Raw genomic sequence first — 8918 nt, forward strand, 5'->3', positions numbered from 1 at the left:
CCTTGTCAAATCTACTATACACTTGGGAATTCATATCATACAAATACACTGACTGAGAGGACCATTGTGGCAGCACTCTTTATTTAACTCACATCCTCATCAGTAACCCCACAACCCATCCTCATTGCTCCAGCCCTTGTTGCCTCTGGTCTTGGGAAGAATCCAGGGTTTTTCCAGAAAATTCACCTTTGGTAAGGAGAATCTCATTTGACTGTGCAGAATTTTAGGATCTTCAGCACTGCTCTGAGATCCTCTCTCTCAACATCTCTGGGAAGTTAATGACACCCTTTCCAGCTTTCCAACTAGGCTTTTGGTGTTATATGTAACATTTTATCATAGAAAACTTCATGCATATACAAAAATAGAAAAATGTTATGGTAAATCACCTCCCCCCTCAAACTCATCATCCAGCTTTTAGCAAGTATCAGTCCATGGCTGTCTTGGTTCATCTGTAGCCACACTTACTCCTCCCAGTCTCTGTATACATTTATTTATTGATTATGTTTTTTGTCATTTCCATGGAGTTTGAACGGGGAGGAAAAATGATGTAGCAGAAATCTTGAAACACAGCTTGTTTCTTCAAAAATGCTTGAGGAGTTTATGGAAAGTTGAGTAACGGATATATTCATCACCCATCTGTCAATTTGTCAGTTTGTGGTGGTTTGTGTGTAACTCTGATGCTGGAAGCTATGCTACTGGTATTTTGAATACCAGCAGAGTCACCTATGGTAGACAGGTTTCTGCAGAGCTTTCAGACTAAGACAGACAAAGAAAAGACTGGTAATACACTTCTGAAAAATAGCCAGTGGATCGCAACAGAGCATTGTCTAAAACACTGCTGGAAGATGAGCCCTGTAGGTCAGAAAGCACTCAAAATGTACAGTTGGCTTGAGCATACCAACAATCAAGGAGATGGAGCAGGACCAGGCAACATTTCATTCTGTTGTCCATGGGGTCACCAGGCGTTGGAGCTAACTCAAAGCAACTAACAGCAACAACAATGGGTATATGGGGGCTCATTATACTATTCTCTTCACTTTGAGTATGTTTGAAAAATTCCATAATTAAAAGTTTTTTTTAAAAAAAATAACATAAATGTTTGAGGAAAGGATGTTACTAAATGAAGTATATTCTCTAAGATATTTATTTCTACAGCTGTCTGCTAGCTCAGTGATTCCCTCAAACAGCAGGGTAGGGAGAGTGGCGCATTCTTCCTCCAGTTTAAATGATTAATTGGACCTCACAGTGTTCACTGAGAGATGTTATGGAGAGGAATGCTTTGTCCAGGTGAGCAGTGGGGAAGCGGGGATGAAGGACAGAGCCATGCTCCAGGCTAGCAGCGGCGGCTGTAATCCCCATGCCATTCTCCTTCTGTGACAGAAAATTTACCTGCAAGTTAATCTGGAATCAACCAAAATCTACTCATTAGTAGGTCTTTCCAGGTTCCTCGTCTTACATTTTATTGGCTCCAAGACCTTAAAAGTGAGCTTATAATTGGAAATTTGAACCTTGACTGGATATTTAATTAGATTGAGAAATGACTTTTATTAATAATATTTTAAGTGTTTACCCTAAATGGCTTATCACCACTATCATATTGTGATTATGTCCTCTTTCCATGACACATGCTAAAATAATTGTAGGTGAGATTATATGGTTGCTGGTATTTGCTTCAGAATAACAAAGGAGAATTGCCACACCCACACAGGTTCACCCAAAGACATGTACTAGAATATTCATAGCAGCTATTCATAATGGCCCCAAACTGGCACTACCCAAATGTCAGATCAATAGAGAATGGGCAAAGTGTGGTGCATGCATACTAGGGAATATGACTCAGCGATGAAAAGGAATGAACTGCTGATATAGACAGCAATGTGGATGAATTTCACCAACCTAGTATTAAGCATAAGAAGCCAGGCACAAGTATCTATATTGTATAATTAATTCCATTTACGTAAAGATCAAAAACAGGAAAAATTAATCTACTATGTTAGAAGACTAGGTAGCTATCGCCCTTGGGGGGAAAAAGAGTAATAATTGAGAGGAGGCACAAGGGGGGCTTCAGGGGTGATACTCAGTTTTGTGTCCTGAGTGCCAGTAACATAGGTATGTCTAATGTATGACAGTGTTTTCAGTGTCTACTTACGACATGTGTACTTTTAGCCTTGTATATTATACTTTGATTTAAAATTTAAAAAAATACTATTTAAATAGGAAGAGCATGTTCATAAGGCAGGACTGTCCTTGAGTTACTGGTTATCAGGGCAGGGGTAGTCATATATGGAGCTCATTGTACAGTTTAATCTCTTTCAGTTGCATTAGAAATCCTCCGTTATAAAACAACGTTTTGAAATGACCTCATTTTGAAAAACATATTTTCTCCCACATGGGTAGGAGAGGGTTTTGATGATATTGTTTAATTGGAAAAGAGAAAAACGAATATCCAAATTCCTTGCCCTGTATGTCTTTCTAGTCTGGTAAGGGCAGATTTCCTAGTCGTGTCCACTTCCCTGCCTGAAGACCCCTCAATCCTTCACTCACCTCCCACCCTGATTACACTCCACATCCCTATGAAACAGGTCTTTACATTCAGGGACAATTGTTTTCACAAGAAGAAAGCTGTCCAGTGTTTCCATTAGCCACTATGCATTTTTACTGATTTATATCTGCCTTGTTCCAAAGATGTATTTAAGGTTTACAAAGATGCATACAATAGAACAGCATAGAATAAATTACAAGTAAATAAGAATAAATGAGGTAAAGGGAAAGCAAGGATAGGAAAGTACAGTGAAGCCAAGAGTGAGGTGACTATATAAAAATACCAGCCATGAAATCCACAATACTCACTGGAGGCGGAACACAAGTTGGAGGTTGAGTCTTCCAGTAGCCCTGCAGAAAAGGAAGCCCGGCCACACTATGTGATTTGCAGGTCAGCAGTTTAAAAAGAAGAAGAAGATGCTCAGGAGAAGCACAATGAATGGTTCCTAACACCAAGATCAAAGAGACAAGTTTTCATCATGGAGTACCTTAAATATAACATAATGAGCCACACCTTCATGTTGCACACAGCAACGAACACAAGATGTTCTTACCCACACAATGGGTTACTATACAGCAATAAGTAACAACTCTCCACAGCCATATGGACTGAAGGTTAATTTGCTGTGTCACCTCAGCTAGGCTAGGGTGCCCAGGTGTTTGGTAGATGTGATTAGCATTTGCACTCAGTTGACTCTAAGTAAAGGAGATTGGCTTCATTAATGCGGTTGGGCCTCAGCCAATCAGCCAAAGGCCTTAAGAGCAAAAACTGAGGTTTCCAAGAGGAGGATTCTGCCTCAGTACTATAGCATGGACATCCTGCTGGAGTTTCCAGATCACTATCTGACCTAGGGATTTAGGACTTGCCAACTCCCATAACTATATTAGTCAATTCCTTAAAATAAATCTCAATCTCTGTGTGTGTGTGTGTGTATACACATACATATTCCCCTGAGAATCCTGACTAATACATGAACTTTCTCATAACTTCCTTCAAAACAACCAGTTTCCATAGACTCAATTCCAACTCATGACAACCCTATGTATGTCAGAGTAGCATTGCACTCCATATGGTTTTAAAGGCTGATTTTTCAGAAGTAGATTGCCAAGCCTTTCTTCTGAGGCACCTTTAAGTGACTCAAGCCTCCCATCTTTCAGCTAGCAGCAAATGTGTTAGTGGTTTGCACACCCAGGGACTCCTTCCTTCAATATAAAACCAAAAGCCAAATTCACTGTTGAGTCAATTCTAACCCATAGCGACCCCCATTGGGTTTCTGAGGCTATAAATCTTTACGGAAGTAGATCCTCCCATCTTCCTTCTGTGGAGCAGCTGGTGAACCTCTGATCTTCTGGTTAGCAACCAAAGTACCTTATCTATCCACTACATCATCAGAGCTCCTTTCCTTCAAAATAGACTATTGAAAAAACTTTGAAACATGATTCAAGGGAAATCATTCTATGAGGACCAAAAGTGGGCTCCGCATTGAAGTGATTTCATGTGGAACAGACTAAATTTGTAATCCAAAGTCTCTCAACTAGGATTCAGGGGGTCCAGGTACCCCTTAAGGAGTCTTGATGGCACAGTGGTCAAGTGGTTGGCTGCCCAACAGGCAGTCAGCGGAAGAAAGATGTGGCAGTCTGCTTCCATAAAGGGAAAAGCCTTGGAAACCCTATGAGGCAGTTCTACTCTGTCCTCTAGGGTCACCCTTAGTCAGAATGGACTCCATGGCAATGGCTTTGATTTTGTTTTAGGAACCCCTTACCATTGTTGGCAAAAGCATGTATGTTTGTGTGAGTTTTTTTCCAGGGAGTGGGTCCATAGTTTTATTATCTTCTCAAAAGTGTCAGTGAACCAAAGAAAAGTGAGGAACCCCTCACCTAATGGAAAAGAGTCAGCACATGCTTCCAGATTTCTCCATAATGCTGCTTTTCTCTGACTCTTGGAGCCTAAGTTCTCAGTGTGGCCAATGTGGGGTGGAGATGTCAGTTTTAACATTTAGTGGAGCTGGAGGTAGGACTGGAATCCCCCATGAAAAGTGAGCTGAGAGAAGGCCACCCTACCCTGCTCAGAGTTGCTGGGGATCCCCCAGGGACAGGGTAACTTAGAGACAACTGAGTGATCTGATCGAGGTGCCACTGTTGTTCTAGGCCATGAAGCAGGGCTGCAATCATCTCTACCAGAATTTTTTTTTTTCTAATTTAAGACAATTATAACTAAACACTCACCCAAATCATTTTTTAAAAAGAAAGAAAAGCCATCAATCTTTGACTAGTGTGACTTCCTAATGAGTCCTCCAAGTCAACTCACACAAAATGTGCTCCAAGGTGACTGAGGTGACTGGTGGCCAGAGTTATAGGCCAAGCACCAGGTACAAGCTGGTGAATCCCTACCACAGACAATGGCTTGAGGTCCAGGATAATTAAACTGTAGTTCTCCTTTCTGCTGATAATTAGACATTGTTTATGAAAACTGTCCTGCATGTCATTACTGCTAATAACAAAAGCTAACATTTATGAAGCAGTTATTACATGCCAGGCACTGTATTTTCTTATGTGAGCCTCACAACAGCACTTGGATTGGGGGACTAGCCCCATCATTCCCACTTCATAGATGAAGAATCCAAGGTTCAGAGAGCTGAAGTACAAAACTTGTACAAAGCCAAAATGTATGCCAAGGTTTGTGTGACTTACCTGATTTTTCCTTTAACCACTATGCTGTAACATTCATAAATTTAAAACGTTCAGCTTGCCAAAGTTGTTGCTGTTAGGTGCCGTTGAGTTGATTCCAACTCACAGTGACCCTCTGGACAACAGAACAAAACACTGCCCAGGCCTGCACCATCCTCACAATTATTGCCATGCTTGAATTCATCATTGTAGCCACTGTGTCAATCCATCTTGTTGAGGGTCTTCCTCTGGTGGGTAGTGCCTAAGGCATTTGCTAACTAGAAGGCTTGGCAGTTCAAATCCACCAGCCACCCCTCGGAAAGAAGGTTGGGCAATCTAACTTCCATAGTGATACTGCATCGGAAACCCAAGGAGGGGTCGCTGAGTTGAAATTGACTCAACAGCAGGGAGTTTGGTTTTGGTTTTACTCTACCAAGCACAATGTCCTTCTCCAGGGATTCATCCCTTCTGACAACATAACCAAAGTACGTGAGACAAAGTCTGGCCATTCTCACTTCTAAGGAGCATTCTGGCTGCACTTGTTCCAGGACAGATTTGTTCATTCTTCTGGCAGTCCAGCTTACCAATAGTGGTATCAAATTTTTAAGTTAAAAAGGTGGTGGGAAAGAGGCAAAACAAAGCCTTGCTTTATCCCTCTAAATATAATTTTCAAATCCATTAACAGGCCATTCTCCCTATTTTGATTATCTATTGCTCTGTAACAAACCATCTCAAAATGTAGGAGCTTAAAACAGTGGTGACTGTATCTCACAGTTCCATGGGTTGATTGGAGCCAGGATCTAGAGTTATCTGAAGGCTCAACTGAGCTAGAAATCCAAGATGGCTGACAGTTTATGATCACTGTTGGCCGGAAGATCATCTGTTGACCAGATTGCCTACATGTGGACTTTCTATGTGACTTGGGCTGTGAACTCTGAATTTCAGAGAGGCAATGAACAATGTTTTGGTATAACTATGTCCCAAATATTACATTATTGTTGCTAGTTGCCATCAAGTTTGCTCTGACTCATGGCAACCCCACATATAACAGAATGAAGTATTGCCCAGTCTTGCACCATCCTCGTTGTTGGCATGTTTAAGTCCATTCTTATAGCTACTGTGTTAATTCATCTCATGAAGTTTTTCCCTCAACTTCAGTTGATCTGCTAATTTACCAATCATGATGTCCTTTTCTAGCAATTGGTCTTTCCTGATGACATGTCCAAGGTCAGTCAGTCAAAATCTTGCCATCCTTGCTTCTAAGGAACATACTGCATAAGACGTACTTATATTTTTAAAAAGTATCCATTGATTATATGAAATTTAAATTTGAGCTCTGGTGGTGTAGTGGTTAAGGTACATGGCTGCTATGGTACATGGTCAGCAGTTCAAACCCACCATCCACTCCATGGAAGAAAGATGAGTCAGTCTGCTTCCATAAAGATTTACAGCCTGGAATGATCAGGCATGTTTAGGCAAGAAGGAATATACGCATGACCATATATAAGATTGGAAGACAATATTTCTACATACGTATTTGTATGTGCTGTAAGAATGTCCATATAAATAGAACTAAAAAAGTATGATAATTTCTTAGTCACAGCCAACTATCCTAATGGAGTGAGTTGTTGGACCTGTGGGCTCAAGATCATGGTCATGGGGGACATCAAGCTCAACTGGCATAACTTACTGCACAAAAACATTGTTCTACATCCTACTTTGGTGACTGGGGTCTTGAGAGCTTGCAAGCAGCCATCTAGATGAAACAATTGGTCTGTCCTCATCTGGAGCAAAGAAGAATGAAGAAACCAAAGACACATGGAAACAATTAGTCTAAGGGATCAGTGGAACATGTGAACCTCAGCCTATATGGCCATGAGACCAGAAGAACTAGATGGTGCCCAGCTACCACTGTCAATCACTCATAAAGGGATCATTGCAGGAGATCCTGGATAGAGTGGGAGAAAAATGTGGAATAGAACTCAAAGTCATTTAAAAAAAAAAAAAAAACAGGCTTACTGATAGAGCTTGGTGAAACCCCCAAGACTAAGGCCCCTAGGTACCCTTCAGGCCCAGAATTGAACTCACTCCCATGACTTCCAGACAAATAATAGATAGGCATATAGGGTGAATATTTACAGGTAGATACACTCCTCAGAACGATCAATCATGTGCGATCAGAAGGGCAGTATTTGCACAGGGAGATAGCTCAGGGGGCAGGAATGCATAGGAAAGAAGGACACAGGTAAAAAGCAACAACAGGGAGGAAATGAGAAGAGAGCTATTACATTGTGGGGAATTACAGTCAATGTCATGAAACAAAATGTGTATGAACTGCTGTATGGAAAAATGAATTGGCTCTGTAAACTTTCACCCAAATCACAATAAAATTTTTTCAGAAAAGAAAAAAAGATTGGAAACCCAATGGGGTCACTATGAGTTGGAATTGACTCAATGGCAGTGAATTTGGAGTGTTTGGGGCATCTTATATTTTTATTTGTTGAATTTGGCAACCCTACATAAGGGAACACTTCTCCCCACGCCAGTCTCAGCTACATGGTTTGCATGGAGGTGGCCTTACTCTCTGTATTGGCTTTCTATTGCTGCATAACAAATTGCTACAAACTTAGCATCTTAAACAGCACCCGTTTATTAGCTCATTTTCCATGGATCAGGAGTCTGGGCATAGATTGGCTTAGCTGGGTTCTCTGATCACAGGCTAAAATCAAAGTGTCAAAAGGGCTGTGCTCCTGCCTGGAGATTCTGGGGAAGAATCCACTTTCGAGTTCATTCAGATTATTGGCAGGATCCAGTTCCTTCTCACATTTTCCATCCAGCCTCTCTGTCTTCAAACCAGCAACTGCACCAGTCCTTGTGCTTTGAATCTGATTTTCCCACCTCCTTCCTCTTCTGCCATCAGCTGGAGAAAGTTCTCTGCTATTAAAGGCTCATGTGACTAGATGAGGCCCACCTGGATACACTCCCTTAATTAAGGTCAACTGTGCTATGTAATATGACATGATTGTAGGAATGCTATCTCATCACATTCACAACTTCCAGGAATAAGGGCATGGAATCTTGTGGGGCTTTCTTAGAAATTCTGCCTAAAACATCCTTAGACTCAGGGGTAGGCTCTGAGAATTTTAAACCAATGAATGTTTCTGATGTCCATCATCAGCCCATGGGGACTGACTGGTATAGGTACTGGCATATAGTTCAGTCAGAGCCAATAAGATGTAAGGAAATGTTTGCCAAGGACTTGGAGGGAGAATATGTTTTTCTCTACCACAGGATTTTGTACTACTGGGATCTAGATCTAGAGGTACCATCATCTGAAAACCATGAGGGATAGACTGGAAGGCAGCAGGGGCAACCACAAAGAGTTTGAGATGGAGCCCACCTAAGGGGAGCAAAGTCAAGAACTGGGTTGGTGATATCTTAGAAGACCTGAATCAGGCCACTCTTGAACCCTACTCATTTACTTTTTACTCGCGAGGCATGTACATTCCCCTTTGTGCCTAAGTTTCAGTAGGCTCTCCACATCATTAGCAATTGAAATATTCTTAACAGATATAAGAGGTAACTTACTAACCTCAGACTCAGGGACAGACTGGAGTATTTCTGGCTCCTGGTAGACTGTGTCCAGGGAGTACCAGATAAGTCCCTAATTTACAAAAACAAGATCCTGAATGTGTGCTAGGTTGCTCACA

The sequence above is a fragment of the Orycteropus afer genome, unplaced genomic scaffold, assembly GCF_000298275.1.
Source record: "Orycteropus afer afer isolate SDZICR_OR568_19922 unplaced genomic scaffold, OryAfe1.0 scaffold00341, whole genome shotgun sequence".
NCBI classification, from domain to species: Eukaryota; Metazoa; Chordata; class Mammalia; order Tubulidentata; family Orycteropodidae; genus Orycteropus; species Orycteropus afer.